General features: G+C 34.1%; 1 long non-coding RNA gene across 2 annotated transcripts; it reads left to right on the plus strand.

The window, feature by feature from the left end:
• The first annotated feature begins 18,046 nt into the window (after positions 1–18,046).
• On the plus strand, positions 18,047–21,785 carry LOC140892724 (uncharacterized). 2 transcript variants are annotated; one of them, XR_012152892.1, is made up of 3 exons: positions 18,047–18,342; positions 19,225–20,598; positions 21,526–21,785. It is a non-coding gene; the product is annotated as an uncharacterized lncRNA (long non-coding RNA). The 2 variants fall into 2 exon arrangements; XR_012152891.1 differs by having other exon boundaries at positions 21,529–21,785.
• Positions 21,786–24,320: the final 2,535 nt, after the last annotated feature.

Genomic DNA, 24,320 nt, shown 5'->3' on the forward strand with positions numbered 1-24,320 from the left:
AAATAATTAATTTAAAGATTTAATTTATTGGATTAAATTTATAAATTTCCAAAATTCAAAATTTATCCAAAAATTAATTTTCTTAAAATTTTGGGCTCAAACAATTTTGACCCATTGCCTCATGGACTAATCCAAACAATTTTCAATTGGTCTAAAAATTATAATTTTTAAAATAATAAAATAAAAAAAAATTTAAATATAATTTTGGGGCTGCCCCGGACAATCCCGGGCAGCCCGCCCTGCCCTGCTAGGCTGGGCCATAGCCCAGCCCAGCTTTCGGCCCAGCCGAGCGCTGGGCTAGGGCAACAGTTGCCCTAGCCCAGCTGCTGGGCCACTGGGCCGCCACCTGCAGCCCAGTTGCGTGCTGGGCTAGGGCAATGGTTTGATTAATGAGAGATTAGAACTCGGGTCGTCACAATTTTCATCTACTGGTTTTGTAAAAATATCATCAATTTGATTTGTCGTGTCAACATATTGAAGTTCAACTTCATTTCGTTCGATGTGATTACGAATAAAATGATGAAGAATGTCAATATGTTTGGTGTGCGAATGTTGAATCGGATTTTTTGTAAGACATATGGCGCTAGTGTTGTCACAGAAAATAGGGATTTTTGAAAAAGATACACCATAGTCGAGCAATTTATGCTTCATCCAAAGAATTTGCGCACAATAAATACCGGTAGCCATATATTCGGCTTCGGTCGTTGACAACGCAACACAATTTTGTTTCTTTAAAAACCAAGAAACTAAACAATTTCCTAAACAGAAACAAGTTTCACTAGTGCTTTTCCTGTCCACCTTATATCCACCAAAATCGGCATCACAGTAAGCTTTTAAATCAAAGAAAGAATTTTCGAATACCACAAGCCGAGATTTGGAGTATTTGAAAGATATTTGAAAATGAGTTTTAAGTTGAACAAATGTGATTCCTTTGGACATGATTGAAATCGTGCACACAAGCAAACACTAAACATAATGTCCGGTCTACTAGCATTAGCATATAATAAGGAGCCAGTCATACTACGAAAGGAAGATTGATCTACAGATTTACCATTTTCATCCTTGTCGAGTCTAATTGCTGTGCTAATCGGTGTAGATGATGATTTTGTGTTCTCCATCCCAAAATTTTTCAGAATCTCCTTGATGTATTTGCTTTGGTTCACAAAGAACTCATCCTTGCACTGCTTGATTTGCAATCCGAGGAAATAATTAAGTTTCCTCATCATGCTCATCTCGAAGTGATCCTGCATAAGCTTGGAAAATTCTTGACAAAGAGTTTCATTAGTAGAACCAAAAATTATGTCATCAACATAAATTTGCACAATCAATAAGTCATCTTTAGCATGTTTGGTAAACAACGTAATATCAATCGTTCCTCTTGAAAAACCATTTGAAATAAGTAAAGTTGATAATTTTTCATACCAAGCTCGAGGAGCTTGTTTTAAACCATACAATGCTTTGTTGAGTCTAAACACATGATCAGGCAAAGAAGGATCAACAATGCCATCAGGCTGTTCAATATAAACTTCTTCTTTCAATTTACCATTCAAGAATGCACCCTTAACATCCATTTGAAATAACTTCAAATTTCTAGAGCAGGCAAAAGCAAGCAACATGCGAATAGATTCAAGTCGGGCAACAGGAGCATATGTCTCATCATAATCAATGCCTTCTTCTTGACTATATCCTTTCGCTACTAGCCTAGCTTTATTTCTAGTGATAGTACCATGCTCATCAAGTTTATTCCTAAACACCCATTTAGTACCAATAATAGATCTATCATGTGGCCTAGGAACAAGATACCAAACATTATTGCGCTTGAATTCATTTAATTCATCTTGCATAGCAATAATCCAGGAATCATCTAATAAAGCATAATCAATGCACTTAGGTTCAACATGCAAAACAAAAGCAAGATGATTGCAAATATTATTAAGTGAAGAGCAAGTGGTTACTCCCTTCGAAGGACTACCAATGATAAGATCCATAGGATGATCTTTGTGAAGCGTCCAATCCTTCAGAAGTGGTGTTTCCTCAAAAGAAACATCTATATCATTTAAGCTTGATAAGGCCATCTCTTCTTCGAGTAATTCTACATCATCATTTTTAGTGCAAGAAACTATAGACATAGATTCATCAAATCCAACATGCATTGATTCTTCAACAATTAAATTGCGTTTATTAAATACTCTAAAAGCCTTACTCGTAGTAGAATACCCAAAAAAAAATACCTTTGTCGGATTTGGCATAAAATTTGCCAAGGTTGTCCTTACCATTATTATGAATGTAGCATTTTGATCCAAAAGCCCGAAAGTATGAAATGTTAGGCTTTCTCCCTCTCCATAATTCATATGGAGTTTTCTTGAGAATTGCCCTTATTGATACACGATTGATAATGTAACAGGCAATGTTCATTGCTTCAGCCCAAAAATATTTTGGTAGAGAATTCTCACATATCATGGTCCTTGCAATCTCCACAAGTGTCCTATTTTTCCTCTCAACGACCCCGTTTTGTTGAGGAGTCCTAGGACAAGAAAAATTGTGACCGATTCCTTTCTCTTCACAAAAATTTGTAAAACTCTCATTTTGAAATTCAGTTCCGTGGTCACTACGGATCTGTTTTATTGAAATATTTTTCTCATTCTCAACACGTTTGACAAAATTTTTAAAATAATCAAGGGCATCATTTTTGTGGGCTAAAAACAATGTCCACGTGTAACGTGAAAAATCATCCACAATGATAAATGCATAAAGCTTCCCTCCTAGGCTAGCGTTTTTCGAGGGACCACATAGATCTAGGTGAAGAAATTCAAGGGGCATAGAAGTTAATACAAAATTTTTGCTTTTAAAAGATTTCCTTTTGTGTTTGCCAAGTTGACACGCATCACAAACAGAATCTAATTTTAAATTGAGTTTTGGCATACCAACAACTAAATCAAGTTTAAAAAGTTTTTCTATGGTACTAGGACCAACATGACCTAGTCGTCTATGCCAAATAATGTTGTCATCAACATTCAAAAATACAAGGATTTTAATATTTGTCAAAGATAAATTATTTAAAGAAACCTTGTAAACATTTTCACTTCTATATCCTTTGAAATTTATGGATTTGTCATATATGAGTGATATAGAGCAGTGTTGAGGAGTGAATTTGACTTCATAACCTCTATCGCACAATTGACTTATGCTTAGTAGGTTATGCTTAAGTCCTTTCACTAGGAGTACATCATCAATCAAGCAGGATTTAGAAATACCTATTGAGCCGATTCCTTCGATAACTCCTTTGTTGTTGTCTCCAAAGGTGACAATTCCCTTCTCCTTTGGTTTGATGGATTGGAGTAGTTCCTTGCTCCCCATCATAAATCTATAACATCCACTATCTAGATACCATATGCTAGGGAGAACAGCTTTCCTATTTCCCTGCAAGAGTTGATTTTAATACCTTTTAGTTCTTTTGGGTCAACAGTGTTAGAAAAGAGAGATACAAAATGGACTTCTAAGAGTTCAGTCTCTCATAGCAACATCATCGCCACTTTCCAAGAGTGCTCCCAGTAGTAGGTAGGGCTATGGCCTCTTTAAAAACCTATTTCCTTGGACAGAGCAGCGTTCATCAGGAAGACCAGTCGCAAGTCAAGGTAGTTTAAACCGGTCTATGATGAACTCCCTTAGATCATGATCTCATAATACTGACTGATGAGTTGTTAAGTACTCTTAGGACTCCATTTCATATAGCTCTTTTGATCATATTGATATTTCAAAGATCTACATTTATGTCTAGCATGACCTATTTTACAACAGTAAGAGCATGTAGGGGGTGATCTCATTTTTGCTTTAGCAATTAGGCTAGTAAAGTTTATTGATTTCTTACCATACCCTATTCCACCCTTATCAAAACTACATTTCTGCATGCTTAGTAAATTATTAAATTTATTACTACTAACATTGAATTTATCAAATGATTTTTCTAAGTGAGCTATGTCATCCTTTAATCTTAGGTTCTCATGCTCCTTAGTTTCTAATTCATTTTTGAGGTTTCTATTTTCCTTTCTAATTGACTTAGCCATATCAAACATATGTTTATATGCATGTAGTAATTCATCATAGGAAGGTACCTCGTCATCGTTGTCAGAAACGATGCCATCACTCTTTGCCATGAGGCAGATGTTAGCTTCCTCCTCTTCATCATCGCTATCGCTCCAAGTGGCTATGAGTGATTTCTTCTTTCCCTTGTCAACTTTCTTCTTGAGAGGACACTCATTTTGCATAGTGGTCTTGTTGTTGACAGTTGTAGCATGTTACTTCCTTGTCCGTCTTCTTTTTGAAGTTGTTTCCTCGCATAAATCTTTTGAACTTTCTTGTGAAGAGTGTCATATCATCATCATCTTCTCCTTCGACTTGAGTAAATAAGGCAATCCCCTTTGCCTTGGTCTTTTCATCCTCCCTCTTTGATTCTTTCCTTGTAGATACTTCTAACTCATGGGTTTTAAGGGTCCCATGAAGTTGATCAAGATCATAGGATGCGGTGTCGCCATTGTTGTATTCAATGATGGCCGTTCTCTTGGCATCCCACTCCTTGGGTAGGGCGCGTAGAGCTCTCCTCCACACTTGCTTGGTTGGATATTGTTCTCCAATTTGGGCTAGCTCATTGATGATTTGAGAAAGCCTTCGGAACATTGTGTCTATATCTTCATTCGATTCCATCTCAAATGTCTCGTATTTGAGTTGTAGAAGATCTATCTTTGTCTCTTTGACTTGGTTGGTTCCCTCGTGGCATATCTCCAATTTGTCCCAAATATCTTTTGCGGAGGAGCACATAGAGATCCGGTTGTACTCGTTCATATCTAGGAAATAATGCAAAATATTCATAGCTTTAGCATTTTGAGATATCAATTTCATATCCTCCTTTGAAAAGTCTTCCATTCCCTTAGGAATTTTGACTCCCTCAACCTCATTCGTAGGTATGTAGGGACCTTTCACAGTTACCTTCCAGAGATCATAGTCTACGGATTGGATATATAGGGACATTCGATTTTTCCAATATCCGTAGTTTATGCCATTGAAAAGAGGACGACGATTGGTTGATTGCCCTTGAGCATAATCGCTAGCTAGATTTTCCATAGAGCCTTTTTGAAAATATTTTGTAAAAACCTGGCTCTGATACCACTTGTTAGAACCTAATGGAGGGGGGGGGGGATTTAGGTTCTATTGGCAACTTTAGCAATTTAAAGCGATTATGCTAGTACGTAAGCGGAAGACTTAAAGAAATTAATAATAAGTGCGGTAAATAAATGCGTAATGTAAATAAAACAGTAAAAGAGATAAGAGATGTTTATGGAAGTTCAACGATAAATCGTCTACGTCTCTCCTTCTTGGTTAAGATCGATTAACCAAGGATCCACTAGCACTTCAACGTCTTGCCCTTGATGGCCCTAAGGATAGCCGTACAACTCAACACGATCTGTAAGGCCCGAAAATATTAAATTATTTATTATGGGATTTGAGAATTAAATTCCATATTATGGGCTAATATTGATTTGAGAAGTTATGGAAATGATAGATTTAATTTCCGAACCGAAAATATTTAATTTGAGAATTTACGTATTTTGAGAATTAAATTCCGAGAATTCTTAAATTAAAAGAATAAATATTCGATTTGATTATTTATGGAATTTAAGATTAAATTCCATGTTTCAGGAATTAAAAAAGATTAATTTTGAAGATACAACCCGATCAGGGACTGATTTGCAAATATCGAAGTTTGAAGGGCTAAAATGCAAAAGGCCAAGATTATTTAATTAATCCGAATTTATTTAATTTTAATCCGAGTATATTTAATTTAGGAATATTTAGAGTTTCGATTTAAATTCTAATATTCTTAAATTATTTTGGATTTAAATTGAATTAAAACGAAGGCCGAGGACTGAATTGCAATTAATGAAGACTTGAGGGGTTAAATTGCAAATATGCAATACATATCCGATTTTCAATCATATTATCAGCATGAATACCTGTATTTCATAGACAATTCAAAATTTTCAGAACAGAGGAAGTCGAGCTTCTTCAATTCCTTTTGATTTCCGATTTTCAAAACCCCGTAACTTTTGATCCGATCGTCCGATTTCGATTCCGAAAAGTGTTCTGGAATCCTTGAGACGAGGGCTTCGATTTGATGTAAGTATTTTGATGTTTCGCATATATTTCAAAATCAGTATGTTGGAAAGATCAGACGTTGAGCATGAATCTTGAGTTTTGATGGTTTCTATCTTTTCGTATCGACGTCGAATCTGTTACTTGAAGCCGTATGAATTCTAATGAGTTTTCACAGCATGTATCTTGAATTTAGACTTCTGATATGCCTGGAATATGATGTTATTCAGCTGATATGTGATGATTATTGTTGAAATGAAGTTCGAATTGATTTTGATATTTCGTCGGTTACCGATTTTCAGTCGTTACGCGGTCGATTAATGTTTTGAAGCCGTTTTGATTGCCTATAACTGAGATCAGATATTCTTCTAGATGTTATTGAAGATATAGGAATTTTATTTCTCAGTTTCAGACTAGTTTTGAAGGCTAACGACGCAAGACTCCGAATTCGAACCAAAGAAGGAGATGTGAGGTTTGAAATGATGTTGATTGACGATATATTGATGATTTTGATTCGATTCTGAAATGATTGAGTAGAATGAAGATTGATATGAATGTTTTGATGCTATGTTTCAGATTTCAAGCATTAAAGACAGAAGAAATACGAAGGTGTAATGACGACATCACGAGTCAGGGATTTTGAAACTCAAGATCGATTATTCTTGAGTTGTCCCGCCAAAACCACATACTTGTTTATGTTTCGATTTGATTTTGATGTTGTCGATCCATCTCAGGTAGTGGATCTTTGAGTTTGAGTCGATATGATTATGATATGATGATGATATGAATTGATTCTATGCCAAGATCTGAGGCGATCTTATTTTCAAGTCTGAGATGACTTCGATAGATGGATATCCATGTCAAGATCGGTTACAAATCTTGATGGCATCGATGACATATGAATCAATTCTTAATCGAGATATGCGTTATTTACTCTATTATTGAGTCGTTACGAATAGAGTTGATATGATTTATTTAACGTTTTATATGTCGATTATACTGAGAATGTTTTTTCACCGGAGTTTATCCGGCTGTTGCTTTGTTTTGTATGTGTGCATTGCAACAGATGGGGCAGGAGCTGGTCTGAGATGACATGGACAGATCGGGAGCGAGACTTAGCAAGTGTGGACTCGGGTTTAAGCGGAAGAATGATAGTGAGATTACATCAAACTTAGCAAGAAAACTAGAAACTTGATGTTGAGATTTGAAGTATTGAATAGCTTGTAGTTTCGTGATGTTTATGCAATTTGTTTGATGTAATGAAAGCATGATTTGATGCTTTAAACTTCCTACTTGTCGATATGCATGTTTCCATATTGTATATTATTTTTGGAATCAAATTTATGGTTGATTCATGCCATGGTTCCAAGTTCTTGACAGCAAAATGATTTCTGCAAGTTTCTGGAAATGTCTTCCGCTCGATCGGGGAAAAACGTGCGATCGAGCGCGGCCTTTAACTTTGCAAACCCGAGAGCATTTTTATGTTTCCCGCTCGATTGGATGAAAGTTACCGATTGAGCGCGGCCTTCAAAAACTGGAACCCGAGAGCTTGATTTTATGGCTCGCTCGATCGGCTGATTTTGCCCGATCGAGCGAGGCTCCGGGAATTTTAAATTTTTTTTTCTGCTCTTGGTTTATTACTCTTAATTGTTTGATTAATTGTTTAATTAAACATTAGTTGCCCTAAAATGAGATTAGCAACCCGAGGTCCCCACAACCCGAGATAGAAGCTGAGCGGGATAGATTGAGTCACACGCATTTATAATATTGCATGATTATGCATTACTCAATTTGATGATTTGATGATTTGATAAATTACATGTGAGCGTGATCTATCTTTGAAATTCAACTGCCTGATTTACTGATTTGTAAATTTTTGAATTTCTTACTGATTTTGTTATAAGATTTTCCCCGGGTAATGTAAGCACCCAGAATCGAAGAGAACAGTGTTCTTTGGGTGATGTAAGAACCCCAGACTAAATAGAATGGTATGGTCAGACTGAACAGAACAGTATTGCTCAACTGAAAGAAGTATCTCTGATTGTACATAACAGAATATCAGCGAATGAATAGATGATATTGCAGGTAGAAGTTGGCTTGAAGAATTTGACCAGTTGTTCAAATACCTGAAAGATACAGATGAATATCGTATCAAATTGACTGTCTACCAACTTCAAGACCTAGCAACCAGCTGATAGATTTTGATGAAGAAATTCTGACAGAATTGAGGTATATTTATTTGTTGGTAAGTGCTCAGAACAGATTTTGATTAACGATTCTTTGCCACAACAGATAGAAATGATCAGAAAGAAAGATATACCCATTAGAAGTCGAATATTTTGAATATTTTGAATCTTGGAGAATGCCTTATTTGATTTTCAAGTTTACTACAATTCTTTGAATTGTTGATGATGATGATGATGAAGAAGCTCAACATGGAATTGTTAGTGGTGGCTTGGATTCGAGGATTATGTCTGAATAAATGTGGACTACTGAAACATTTTATGAAAGACATAGATAAGGCTAAGAGAACTGAATTTGAATGATGAGGCAGAAAGAATGAAATTTTAGACATGCCATAGTATGTGAGATAATCACAACTTTAGCTACAATTTCTATTTTAGAGCAGATATGAGATGAACGGTCTAGAAGTAGTTCTTTAATTCTAGCGAACTGAGACAGATTAGTCTGGTTCTGAATGCAGAGTGTGCTAATGATTATTACACTCATTGTGGGAGGAGATATCCTAAAGATTAGTGTAAAAACAGTTCAGGCAGATGTATTAGGCGATGTCCTAAGTAAATCAGATTCTGAGATGATTTGAATGAAGAACGGTTCCAGAAGTATACAGAGGATCAAAATGAAATTGCACCTGAGAACGAAATTGCAGGTAACAGATTTATTTTGTTTTAACCTATTTATGTTATTGGTGCAATAGATACATGATAGCTGAAAGCTTATTATATGATCACCTCTGTATCAGAAAAGAGACTTTGTAAATTGAACTGAAGAATGGAACTACTAAATTGATGAAATGAGACTGAACAGGATTTTGCTTCAAAGAAATGAAACTAAATATGATTGTGTTCGTATTTGAGATATCTGTTAGGTTGCATGATAGATGATGATGCAATAACCTATGACAGATTGTTAGAAAATTTATGATAAGAAATGATTGAATTAGATCAGCCAGAACATAATGTGCATATGAATAAGATGATATGATATGAGATCTAGAAGTAAGATTCTTTGATTTCGGTTTTATATATGATGTTTGATTATAGAAATATTCCGAAATAATTATATTCAATGCACTAGATATGTTCAAGATCTAAATCAGCATTGATAGATATGCCGATGAATAGAGATGACAGATATATTCCAGTAAGATTTCGACTTTAGTTTAAGTTGTGAACTGGAATTTTATAGCGACTTGATGAATTGATGAATTGAATGTTGTTTTTGAGGTTTATAAGATAGACGATGATATGAAAATCAGTTACAATTGAGTCTTTTCGTTGATTATGCTGAATCGATTACATCAATTGGAAATATGATTCTTGAAATAATTGAATATTGATTGGCTCTCATGGCACATTGCTTTCGTTTAGAGCCTGTGTTGATTCACTCATTCTGAGTTGGGTGATGCAAGTGAGTTGTTTTCACTTTGCAGAGTTTGTTATCTAGAAGATTTGATTTTGGATGACCTTGATTGAGGGATTTTCTCAATCTTGATTTATTTCTTTTGATTTTGAGAATTATTGACCGTTTGATGATATTTTAGCGTATTTTAAGATTTTTGGCTCATAACTGATAGAAGAATTTGAATATGATCCATGATATTTGGGTTAGATGATATGAATTGTCGGTATTTGGAGATAGAAATGAGGAATGAAATAGGCATCCGATGAATTGATTCCATATTTCTGTGTATTCTGGTTTGAATATTCAGACAAATATATCACCAATCAGAATGTTTTTCGATTGGAAGTAAGCCAGAACTGTTCAGAAGATGAAAGAAACATAGAAAGTAAACTGAAGCGAAGAGAATTTAGTAAAGAATGCCAGATTGAGATATGAATTGAAGCCTCAGATCAGAATGAATGAATTCTATTATGATTGATTATCTGATTGTGCTTGATATTTCCAAAAAGAAATATCAGATTTTGAAGAAAATGCACAACAATGAATTTAAGATTCATCCAATAATTGTTTTATCAGAAGATAAAGCAAATAGAGGTAACAAAATTAGTACGTTTTCGAAGTTAAACGTATAGAGAGTTTCTTATGAAGTTGAAAATCGTTGACCAGATGAGTTCAGTGATAGTTTAGAAACTCCAGAAATTGAAATGAGATTATGATTTGAAAGAATATTTTGCGAAACTACCATGATGAAGCAGTATAGATGAGGTAAACAGGTGGTAGTTCTGATCAGATTGACTGAAGTTACTGGGTAAGATGATCTGTCTGTACGAATAAATCACTGATCCGTGATCAGAATTGTGCGAGATGTCACAGTAAGCCAAGAATTATTGTTTCAAATTGAGACATTAGGTTTACTAGTGAATTGTAATACAGACGATCAGAAGGCTCTGAGTATTTTTTGGATGTGAAAGTACAAGATGTTATTCTTGAATTGAAGAATAGTCAGAGCAGATGAATCAAATTTCGAGAATGAACTTTACCTGACATGATACCGATTATCAACAGCTCTGAATACTTTGAAATCTTTGAATACAACATATTATATTCTGATTAATAGATAGTCCGAATATACTAATCAGAATTTTAGAATACATTGTATAAGATGTGATACAGATATGACTAGATAGCTGTGAAGAAGATAGAGATATGATAAAATTACAGGAATGATTAAAATCTATTGTCAGGATTAAGACTTTAGATTTATTCGACAGAATGTGGCATCGATTGAGTGGCTGATGTTCTGAGAGTTGGTTATATGTGATTGCATTATACCATTCTTCGATTGATGGATTATCTGAGTTGATTTTCCAGATGTTGAGAATATTCTCAGAACTTTAATACCTGATTCGGTATTACTTGACTTGATGTGTTGCCACTTGATGATTATAATTCCTGTAACAGCTATTGAGTCGATTTTGAGATAATGCTATGATGTTATGATGGAAAGAAATCCGATTTCTTTGTGTTGAAATGATACTACCGAAATATATGACATCAGATCAGACATGATTTGTCGATATCATATCAGATTTGATTTGAGACACACAAAGATTTTGAAGATGAATCTGTATGAAATGAAAACAGAGAAGAAGAAACAGAATTAGTAATTGAATGATAGATTTTGAAGCTGAAACTGATTAGTTAAGCGGAAAATTTATTCTTGAAACATCATTCAATTCAGAATAGAGAAAGAGCAGAGTTTAATTTACAGATTCAAAATATGAAGTTGAATACTGATCTTGAAGCGATGAACTGAATGACAGTGTAGACTTGATATATGTTCTATACAGAACATCGAATGATATGGAGAAAGAAACAAGTCGTCACTGAAGCTGAATTTCACTGACTGAGATGTCAGATAGAATTGATGATTTGATTGAACGATTTATTTTTTCAGCTTGATATGATGGATCTAATTTGTTCCATGTATCTATGTAAAGGAAGTATAAGTCGATTCTTCCTACGTGCTTTAATCCAATGAGATAGATATTGAAAAGATTCTGAGTTAAGTCGATTATTCGACAGATCCTTGATTGAGGAAAGAAACCACTCAGAAAGAATTCTTATCGGTTAATTAAAGTACAAGAAAATAGAAGCAGATTCGAAGAAATAGTCTGATAAGAGATGAAGAGATGAGATACGAAGTTTAGAGCTATATGATTGAAGTGAGAATAACTTCAGATAATCATTAGTCTATCAGATTGAATAGTTCGATTGAATGTGATTTCGAGGACGAAATCATTTCTTAGAGGGGAGGAATTGTAAGGCCCGAAAATATTAAATTATTAATTATGGGATTTGAGAATTAAATTCCATATTATGGGCTAATATTGATTTGAGAAGTTATGGAAATGATAGATTTAATTTCCGAGCCGAAAATATTTAATTTGAGAATTTACGGATTTTGAAAATTAAATTCCGAGAATTCTTAAATTAAAAGAATAAATATTCGATTTGAATATTTATGGAATTTAAGATTAAATTCCATGTTTCGGGAATTAAAGAAGATTAATTTTGAAGATACAACCTAATCAGGGACTGATTTACAAATATCAAAGTTTGAAGGGCTAAAATGCAAAAGGCCGGGATTATTTAATTAATCCAAATTTATTTAATTTTAATCCGAGTATATTGAATTTTGGAATATTTAGATTTTCGATTTAAATTCTAATATTCTTAAATTATTTTGGATTGAAATTGAATTAAAACGAAGGCCGAGGACTGAATTGCAATTAATGAAGACTTGAGGGGTTAAATTGCAAATATGCAATACATATACGATTTTTAATCAGATTATCAGAATGAATACGTGTATTTCATTGACAATTCAGAATTTTCAGAACAGAGGAAGTCGAGCTTCTTCAATTCCTTTTGATTTCCGATTTTCAAAACCCCGTAACTTTTGATTTGATCGTCCGATTTTAATTCCGAAAAGTGTTCTGGAATTCTTTCGATGAGGGCTTCGATTTGATGTAAGTATTTTGATGTTTCACATATATTTCGAAATCATTATGTTGGAAAGATCAGACGTTGAACATGAATATTGAGTTTTGATGGTTTCTATCTTTCCGTATCGACGTCGAATCTGTTACTTGAAGCCGTATGAATTCTAATGAGTTTTCACAGCATGTATCTTGAATTTATACTTCTGATATGCTGGGAATATGATGTTATTCAGTTGATATGTGATGATTATTGTTGAAATGAAGTTCGAATTGATTTCGATATTTTGTCGGTTACCGATTTTCAGTCGCTACGTCGTCGATTAATGTTTTGAAGCCGTTTTGATAGCCTATAACTGAGATCAGATATTCGTCTAGATGTTATTGACGATATAGGAATTTTATTTCTCAGTTTCAGACTAGTTTTGAAGGCTAACGACTCAAGACTCCGAATTCGAACCAAAGAAGAAGATGTGAGGTTTGAAATGATGTTGATTGACGATATATTGATGATTTTGATTCGAGTCTAAAATGATTGACTAGAATGAAGATTGATATGAATGTTTTGATGCTATGTTTCAGATTTGAAGCATTCAAAATAGAAGAAATATGAAGGTATAATGACAACATCGTGAGTCATGGATTTTGAAACTCAAGATCGACTATTCTTGAGTTGTCCCGCCAAAACCACATACTTGTTAATGTTTTGATTTGATTTTGATGTTGTCGATCCATCTTAGGTAGTAGATCTTTGAGTTTGAGTCGATATGATTATGATACGATGATGATATGAATTGATTCTATGCCAAGATCTGAGGCGATCTTATTTTCAAGTCTGAGATGACTTCGATAGATGGATATCCATGTCAAGATCGGTTACGAATCTTGATGGCATCGATGATATATGAATCAATTCTTAATCGAGATATGCGTTATTTACTCTATTGTTGAGTCGTTACGAATAGAGTTGATATGATTTATTTAACGCTTTATATGTCGATTATACTGAGAATGTTTTTTCATCGGAGTTTATCCGGCTGTTGCTTTGTTTTGTATGTGTGCATTGCAACAGATGGGGCAGGAGCTGGTCTAAGATGACATGGACAGCTCGGGAGCGAGACTTAGCAAGTGTGGACTCGGGTTTAAGCGGAAGAATGATAGTGAGATTACATCAAACTTAGCAAGAAAACTAGAAACTTGAAGTTGAGATTTGAAGTATTGAATAGCTTTTAGTTTCGTGATGTTTATGCAATTTGTTTGATGTAATGAAAGCATGATTTGTTGCTTTAAACTTCCTACTTGTCGATATGCATGTTTCCAGATTGTATATTATGTTTGGAATCAAATTTATGGTTGATTCATGCCATGGTTCCAAGTTCTTGACAGCAAAATGATTTCTGCAAGTTTCTGGAAATGTCTTCCGCTCGATCGGGGAAAAACGTGCGATCGAGTGCGGCCTTTAACTTTGCAAACCCAAGAGCATTTTTATGTTTCCCGCTCGATCGGATGAAAGTTACCGATCGAGCGCGGCCTTGAAAAACTGGAACCCGAGAGCTTGATTTTATGGCTCGCTCGATCGGCTGATTTTGCCCGATCGAGCGAGGCTCCGGGAATTTAAAAAATTATTTTTTTTTCTGCTCTTGGTTTATTACTCTTAATTGTTTGATTAATTTTTTAATTAATCATTAGTTGCCCTAAGATGAAATTAGCAACCCAAGGTCCCCACACGATCACCGCGCCGATACAAATCGAACACTTGGCCTTAAGGGCTCCAAGGATAGCCACAACACGATTGCAACACACTTGGCTTCACACACAAGTTTTTACAATAATCGAACAACCAACTCACGAATGAACTTATACAAACAACTCTCGATTTTGAATATATAACACACAAATATTTCTTTAACTCTTGAAAGGAGAGGATCTTGCTTGCAAAGAGAGACGAGAGTGAATTGGTGAGTTGAAATGGCTTCAAATGACATGTATTTATAGTTGCCAATCCGAACTGGTTCGGAGCCTCCGAACGGTCTTCGGGTCGTCCGAAGAGTCATTTCGTGGCCTCCGAGAGTGCCTCCGATCATTATTTAAATTCCAAGAAATTCTTCGGGCCGTCCGAACTAGTCTTCCGTGCCCTCCGAGCCTATCCTTCAATCTTTATTTAATTCATAAAAAATCTTCAGGTCGTTTGAACGTTCTTCAAATCGTCCGATTTTGGGCAGATTCGAACCCTTGAATTTTTTTTTCCAATTTTTTATTATCGGTTCTTGCTTCCAATATTGTCTATACTCAAAAGTATTATAATCTACAAATTTCTCACTTTAAACTATTAGTAACGATTAACCGAGTTTTGTAATCATCAAAACATATTAATTTGAGATTTGTTAATGCATTAAAAACATTAATCTCAATACACGAGATTTGTATGCGTTTAAGGCGTAATACCTCAGCATAGTCTTCTTCACTCTGAGAGTTAGCCATAAGACATTGAACTTGCTCTTCCTCACTTTCTTCGGATGAGCTATCTGTATCGGATGATTCGGATTCCGTTTCTTCCTATTTGATTTTTCCTTCATCTGCATCTAACACTCTTTGTTCCTTCTTCTTTCGGAATGTTCTTTTTCTTTCTTTGCCTTTCTTTTTCTCATATTGCTGCTTTCTCTCTTTGTTATTAGGCCTAGTACAATCTGCAATGAAATGGCCTTTCTTTCCACAGTTAAAGCTCGCAGGACCATCCTATGTATGGTCTTGTTTATAATTAAGTTTTTTAAACTTTGTTTTATTCTTACGCATGAATTTACCAAACCTTTTTATGAAGAGGGACATTGATTCGCCACTCATCTGCTCAGCTGTCTTCTTTGTTGATGCTTCCTCAGTCGATTGAGGTGAGATAGTTGATGTCAGTGCCTTGGTGGGGTTCGAGACAGATGGATCTTCCTCTGTTCTGATTCCGAGTTCAAACTCATATGCCTTGAGATCTGAAAATAAATCATGAAACTCTAGTTTGTTTAGATACTTTGATTCTCTCATGGAAATGGTCTCGACATCCCATTCTCTAGGCAGTGCTCACATAACATTCAAAGTAATTTTACGACTAGTGTATATTTTTCCGAGAGCAATAATTTCACAAACAATATTACTAAATCTTTCATCAAACTCAGCAATAGTTTCTCCTGTTTTCATTTTTGGCATTATAAAACAAATGAATGGCTACGGTGAGTTTTTTTTCTTTGGTTTGATCGTTTCCTTTGCACAGTTGAGTAAGCTTCTCTCCCAAATTTTCTTGGCGGTTGAGCACGTCTTGATCTTGCTAAACATGTTTTTGTCCAGCGTTTTCTACAGTATGTATTTAGCTACGTTGTCAAGATTTTCTTTCTTCTTGTCCTCAGTGCTCCATTCTGCTCTGGGTTTCTCAACTATCTGTGGTTTGCCTCCTGATATGGCTATAGCAGTATTGACTTTGAAAATATTCATGGGTCCATCAGTGATGACGTACCACATATCATCATCTCGAGCAGAAAGATGTGCCTGCATACGTATTTTGCAGTCATCATAATCTTCTTTAGAAAACATAGGAACTTTATTTAACGAAGTCATGATGAATATCAACAGCTAAGAGAAAAGCCCTCTCTGATACCACTTGTTGGGGATAGAACGTGTGTGTAGAGAAGGGGGGGGGGGGGAGGGGGTGAATACACACTTAAAGATTTTATCTTGAATGCAAAGTGATAGAGAAGATGTTAGTCTACTCAACCAATTTTTATTTTAGCTTTTTAGATATATAAGAGCTACTTAGAGTACTGCGGAAATAGCTCTCACTAAACTAGATGATAATTATGAAAATAGTGTAATGCAGTAGCGTAAATAAACACAAATATATTTATTGATGTTCGGAGCTCAATATCCTACGTCACCCCTTCTTCCTCACGGAAAGGATACACCAGAAGACTTTGGTTATTACAACTTTTTGTAATACACCCGATCCAAGTTAGAACTTATCAAATGCCCAAGATGGAACTCCTAGATTCACACTGATAAGATTCCAAGTTCTTATCAAACTTTTCATCAGTTGATGATGAAGAATATCTAAGCTACTTGAAAACTTAGAATCTCAAATCTTTGTAGTAGATAGTGTTCTTCAAACAACAGCTTGGATTTGTGTAACCCTTGACTAGATCTATTTGTAGATCGGATATGCTTTTTGAGAGAAGGGTTGAATGAGCAGTCGAGTATTCAAGAATGGTTTCAAGTGCTCAAGTGTGCAAATATTTTTTAACATAACTCTATCTTTTCTTCTTGATAAGCTTTGATATATATATATATATATATATATATATATATATATATATATATATATTCTTGTCCAACGTCTTTTTGCTTTTTGTCAACGGTAGGAAAACGTCTTGAGTGTCAGATATCATAGCTTGATTTGTGAAATGTGACCATATCTTTTGAATATCAGTACTTGGAGCGCCTTAAATTTTCTATTCAATGTGTCGTCACATTAAATGCTATTTATGGCTTCCCTTACTTTATCAGACGGCTCCTTAAATGCTTCGTCATTTACATTTAAGTTGTCTTGTCAACATTCCGAAAAGTGGGAATTCATGACTTCTTGGATACGACAGATATCTTATCAACTTATGAGTTCAGTAGATATCCTTGCTTTTGATAATCCAGATCAGTTGAGCATACGTGGTTGATGTGCTTAGCTCGGTTGAAAGATAACGGTTGACATGCTTAGATCAGCTGATACTGCTCATTCCAGTCGATATCTCATGGTCAGCTGATATAATGGAGTCGGTAGACTTCTCTTGAACACCTGTTATACATGTAAACGACGGCCGATCTAAAACAACAAAGTATTATTTTGTTATCACCAAAAGTTAGGATTCAACACAAATAAATTTTTATTGGTCGAGTTTGTATGGGTTGCAAAAAAAACGGGTTCTCACATTGTATTTTCAACTTTTTTAGTTCAATCTCTCTCTAAAATTTACTTGGTGTATATATATATGTGTTTTAAATATTTTTGTTATGTTATTTGACTGCATTAACTTTATTTTATGAACATGTATTAAGTTACACCTGAATGTGCATGTTTGTCACATTTTTTCGTTACACACGCAACACGTGTGCCATGATTACTAGTATATATCTCTTATTATCTCTTACTATCTCTTACTATTTTATAAAGAATTAGAGGGTCACAGAAACCGGCTTCGTAAGTATGGCATGGCTGGGAAGTTTGGTAGGACCAAAATACACCAAAACAAATCATATTCATATATCACGTTGTTTCCAGAGATCGTGGGTATCATGGATAAACCCAACCATTACCACCGATTGGTTTTTTCCTCCATTCAACACAACCAGTTTCCTACCCTACGAATCTTAATTGCAGTTGCAGACCTCAATGTTTCCTCATTCGCGCCAATATTTTTACCCCAAAGGAATTGGAAGTTCGAAGACCTCTGATTCGAGGGATTCATCTTTACTCGAGAATTGAAGATATCGACATGCAGATAACAGAGCCGTCAATTTTAAGGTACCCAAAGCATTTATTTGATTAATTTTATTTATTTTAATTACATTTCTCCTGTTCTTCGGGTTATACTGCTTTGAGAGAAATCCATGTACTTTCTTTCATGCTAATTTGCTATTACCATTAAATCAACGGCAAACTGTTCGATAAAATGTGTGAAAGAGAAATAATTTATTTTACTCTAACAGATAGAGTTTTTGTTTCTCATAATAATTACTCTCATGAGCCATGGCCCATGGCATTCTGCAGCACACTCAAGTTCCATCCACTTCAGCAAATATAAATGTATTACTCTGACGAAAAATAAAGAAATTGACAACTTCACTTACTGTATAATAGGTGTGGATTTAGGAAGCATAATGTTGCAATTCAGCGTGTATACATTCATGAGTTTTGAATTATTTAACTTTTGGATATTATATACAAATACTATTTAATCCGAGTAGTTCGTGAGTTTTCCTTTCAGATTTCATTCGGTGCACTTCTAAATATAGTTTATCGTCCATTTTGTTGCAAAAACTTTTATAGCAGAATATATGAATAAAAAATTCCAAGCCTATCTAGATTTCGAGCTGAAGATTAATTAATTTTGAATATTAAAAGATAAGAAGAAACATGTTAAATATCTATTTTTTTAAGAGTTGCATATCTATTATTTGTAGTGTTTGATTATACTTAATTCTTACGACATTGACTTTGATTCTACTGTCTGCATGGATTGGGTTTCAATCACAAATAAATTCCTTCCTTCCTGCTCTTCTTTTCTTTTCTGAAACTGAATTTCTACGTTAACTCACAATTTCACCCCATATATAACCTACTAGCTAACGAGCATCTTCAATTAACTTAATCAAAATATTTATGCCTGCATATTTCTCCATATAGGATGGCTTAAAGAGGAGAGGCTTTAAGGAGACCAATCTCCTAAATGAAGGAGATGCTTTAAGAAGACCAATGTCTATTAAAACTGCTAAACTCGCAGTGTCATATTTCACATACTATTTGTTGCATTTTGAACTTTATTTCTGAATTTAGTAGGTGATCATATCACAATTATTTTTCATTGCAAACTCGGTAAACATATTTTTTCTATTTTAAATTTTCACTCCCTTGGTTTGTACACATTATTTTTTTTATTTTCCAATTACAAAATTGCTTATGCTTGACTACTGTTCAAAATCTCCTTGCTGCACAATATTACATGAGTTTGTTTGTTTTTTTTATATATATATATAGAAAATTCAAATCAAACTGCATGAGTTTTTTTCCCCAGATTTCGTTCGATGTTCTTTCAAATTCAACTCAATACAATTTTTTGCAAGAACTTTTATTCCAAAATATTAGGAATCAAATTTCAAATGAAGGGATGAAACCACTTTGCTGAAAAAATCTTCATTCCTTCTAAAGCTTTGTTTTGGTTGTAGACCTTCAAAACGTGGAGAACTGAAGACAAGGATCAACCTTTATAAAGTACACAAACTCATATCGTATTAAAGCTTTCTAAAGCTATGCATGGAATGGTTTTTGTGAATATACCAATCAACTTGACTTTGATTCTGCATGGATTGGGGTTCAATCAAAAATAAATTCCATCATGCTCTTTGTTGCTTTTCTAAAACTGGCGTCGTGTATTGACTCACCACTTCATCCCAAAAATAAGCTACTATATAACCATCATCTTCATTTCACTATATGGACCGAGATCTTTTCTCAAAGATTCAAGAGAACTTTTCTTAAAAAGCGTGTGTAATATATTTTGTGAACATGGATACACATAATATGATTTTATTTTAAAAATCTTTGGTTTATTTATTATATTATAAAATTCATGAGACAAAATGAAGTAAATTTATCTTTTAAAGATATTAAATTAATATGTTTATATCATAATTACATCTTATAAGAATGAATCTGTTTTTATCTCTTTCTATTTTATTAATTGTGAGAACCTCTTAGAAAATAAATTGTTGTGTCCGTATGTGGCATCAAACCAACGAAACTGACAGCATGTAGTACGATCATTTTCATATACTGTTATCAAAGGTATGTTGTGATACATTTCCCTTTTATTTCTCTGTTTGATAGCTCCGAATGATGGGTGTTGGGTTGTTTTTATGTTTGAATGGAATTTCAGGCTGAGTTTCATGTAGTTTCATGCTTGACATTTTGTTTCTGATAGGAACTTTTCGTTTGGGGGAAGATGATTTTCTGGTCCTGGTCTCATCCCACCAGTCAAGAACAGGAGACATGCGTAAACAAGTAAAAAGATTCTATCTTTTTTGAAAATCTGCACATTTTTTTGCTCCGCAGTACAGTATCTCTATCCTAAATTTTATGTATCATGCCTTTATCAGGTCTAGAATAAAAAAATGATGATTTTCATATATTGTTATCAACATAGGATTTTATTTTTTTTTTGCTTCATGTGCATTATCTTGCTGGAATTGAGAATGATTATCAGCATTTTTTCATTTTTATGTTTTGGTTGGCCTGGTTTTCTCCCATTATGTGCTTTTCCAATTCCCTTCTTATCTTTTTATTCGGTATGTTTTTTTCTTAAAGACAAACCTTCTTTTGTCTCATCCACACACTCAGTTTTATGTTTTTTATATACTCTTTAGTTTCTATTCTTCTTATTTCTTTTTCTATGAGAGTTCTTTTTTTAAATTTTTGAAATATTGTCAAAAAAAGTTTGTTTAAAGTTGGATATTTCTTTTCGAAATTTACGAGGCATAGTAACAAAAATTTACGATCAAAGCAATATATATATATATATATCTGTCAAACTATGTATATCTTTAAATTTCATGATTGATTACCCAAAGTTGAATCTTGATTTCATAATTGATAAATATTTTAAATGTTATTTAGTTCATAATGAAATTATAATTACTTTGTCATTTGCCACAATTTTACTTTATTTACACATTTCAATGTTTTTTCTCTGTTTTCGTTTTTTAGGTATCTTAATTCCAAGTTTTCAAAAACTTTTGACTACGTGATTTAATATTGTCTTCTTCATAGTAGCATAAAATTTTATGTTTTCAAAATTTTTTTTGAATTAGTGAGAATTATTTTTCATGAACATTTTTCTTGCAATTTTAATGTTGGTGCATGAGTATGTTAATCGTTTTTGTGTATTATTTTCCCACAAATTTCAACATCATGACATTGGATTTTATCCAGCAGCTAGCAACGACACTTCGGATCCTACGATTACTACAAGTCCGCAAAAATAATAAATCTAAGATGGAGTTGAGGGAAGTTTAAGTTCAGAAATTGAAATGCAAGAATCTTTCGAAAGTCCAACTAAATAGATTGCTTATTTCATGGAACATGTATATATTAGAATTGTATTTTAATTTTTTTTAGTTCAACACCTTTCTAAAAAGTACATGATGTGTATATACATGTTTTAAATATTTTAGTTATCTTATTTGACTACATTAAATTTATTTTGGAAACATGTATTAATTGTTACACCTGAACGTGTTTGTCACATTTTTTTGTTGCACACGCGTTGCAGTTGCTAGTAATTCATTAAAAATCTGCATCCTATAATATATTAAATAATTTTCAATTAGTTCGTTTAAGTGTAAATGAAAATTATATATAGTAACTAATTATTTTGTAATTTATCTACAATTATCATATCTTATCTGTAACGCCCAGAATTATTTAATTTTGATCCGAGAATATTTAATTTGGGAATATTTGGAGTTTTGATTTAAATTCTAATATTCTTAAATTATTTAGGATTGAAATTGAATAAATTGAGAAATTGAGGACTGAATTGCAATTATTGCATAGTTGAGGGGCCAAAGTGCAAAATCCTTATTTGGGCTGGACACTTGTGATTTTTCCTAGCACTCACGTGTGAAACACTATTTTTCCATCAGATTACTCAGCAAAGAAAAGAAAAGGAAACCGAGAACAAGAACACAGAAAATCCCAAGCCTTCTTCTTCATCTTGCGATTGCCATATCTTTTGACTCGAGCATCCGATTTAGATTCCGAAAGATGTTTTGGAATCCTTGAAACGAGACCTTCGATTTGATGTAAGTTTCCTCTTTGTTCTTCAGGGTATGAGATTTCGAAATGGACAGATATCAGATGTTGTTATGAAATTGTGTTGTTGAGATTTTATCTTGTATAATCTTGAAGTTACACTAGTAAAAAAGTTACAATATACTTCGCCAGTTTTTACTTCGGCAATCAATATTGCCGAAGTAATACATATCTATTTACTGCGATAATAAATTTAATGAAGTAAAATGAAGTTTAGACTTCATCAATTAAAAAACACGGGCTTCACTTTAATTTTTAAGTCACATTTTACTTCGGTTCACGTATTTAATGAAGTAAAAGAGGACAAAATTAAGTATTTAATTTCTAATCGGTGAAGTAATAAATCGATTTCACTCTCGCTCAATCGAGAACCCCATTCTCTCTGTATCTTCATTCTCTCCTTAGGGCTTTCTCTGATCTCCATTCTCGATCTTCACTTCTTCCTGCTGCCATCAATTCCACTTTGAGATCTGTTCACTTCCACTTTGAGATTTGTGGAACCAATCTTCGAGAACACATTTGTTGGGAAGTTTTCTGTAAGCTATGATTCCATCTCCTCTTCGTCAACCCCACGGCGTTGGAATCTCTGTCAAGAATCTCAAAATTCATCGAGTACTTTTCCAATTTAAAGGTCTTCAATTTATTTCCTCTCGTTTATCCCTACAATATCGGTTTCGAAAATCATTGGCGGAGTCGATCTGCGACTTCGAGGTTACTTTTCCTTAGTTAGGTTATACTTGTTCACATAGAAACGGTGTTGTTTGTTTTTTTGTTTGAATTTTGGTCTTGTATTTCTATTCGGGTGTTTTGTGATGAGTTCGAGAGCGAGATATCTGCCACCGGGAATGGGCGGTGGCAGAGGAGGTGGAATGACTTATAATGCTGGAGTAAACCCGAGATTTCAACCCTGAAACCCGAATCAACAATACGCACAGAGGAATCGGGTTCCTATTAATATTATTTATTTGATTTGTTAATGTTATTGTGTGATGTTTTCTGCAATATTTGTAGTTATTTTATTGTTGTTCCTTTATGTTGGAAAGTATGCACTGTTGGTTTTAGCTGCTACTGTTCTATATTAATGTGGAAATCAGAGATTACTTTGCTTTTGTTCATGATGTTGTCAAACATTTACTTCATCCTCTTCTGTTTTAAACAGAAATTCTCGGCAATTTTGCTTTTGAGGCTTGCGTTTCAGAGCCTGGGAGTGGTGTACGGAGACTTGGGTACACTTGACTGTTTGAGGACATGGTATTTCCTTTGTGATGGTGGTGGTGTTGTGTTTCCCTCATTTTTCACGCTTCTTTCCTCTAAGGTGTGCTTTGATTTTGTTAAAGCTTGATCCTTAGCAAATGGAAGTTTAACCTATTGAATTTGGGAGTTTATGTAGAAATTTGGAACCACGGGTTTAGGAGTAGCTACAATTACTATCCAGTTATATTATTATTATCTCCTCGTGACATTGGGATTCTTCCTGTAGTGACCACATATATATAATCGTGTGAATCGAATCTTGCTTTTATATTCAAACTGTTTCTGTAACCTATCATCCAAATGATAATTGTGTTTGTTCTTCCTATACCTTTGTTGTATTTGATTTAATTTTGCTTCTTAAGATGGTATTGTCGTTTTTTATGCCTTTATCAAGTTGTTAATTGGTTATGCTCTAAGAAGTTGTGAAAATAGAAGAAGAATGGAATGGAGAAGTAAGTGTCGACTGATCTAAATTTGACTACACCCACTGGTTGCTAGTAGAAGTTCTTGGTTGGCATTGATCATTACCATTCTTCAAAGGATAACAATGAAGCAAAAAATGAATGCTGATGGTACTTGTACTAGCGGATTCAGATGTGTGCGGTGTGGGTACCCATTGAATCGCTTTACATTCAGTTCTCCCCAGGAAATATTCGGCT

Source organism: Henckelia pumila, chromosome 3 (assembly GCF_033568475.1).
Source record: "Henckelia pumila isolate YLH828 chromosome 3, ASM3356847v2, whole genome shotgun sequence".
Taxonomy (NCBI): domain Eukaryota; kingdom Viridiplantae; phylum Streptophyta; class Magnoliopsida; order Lamiales; family Gesneriaceae; genus Henckelia; species Henckelia pumila.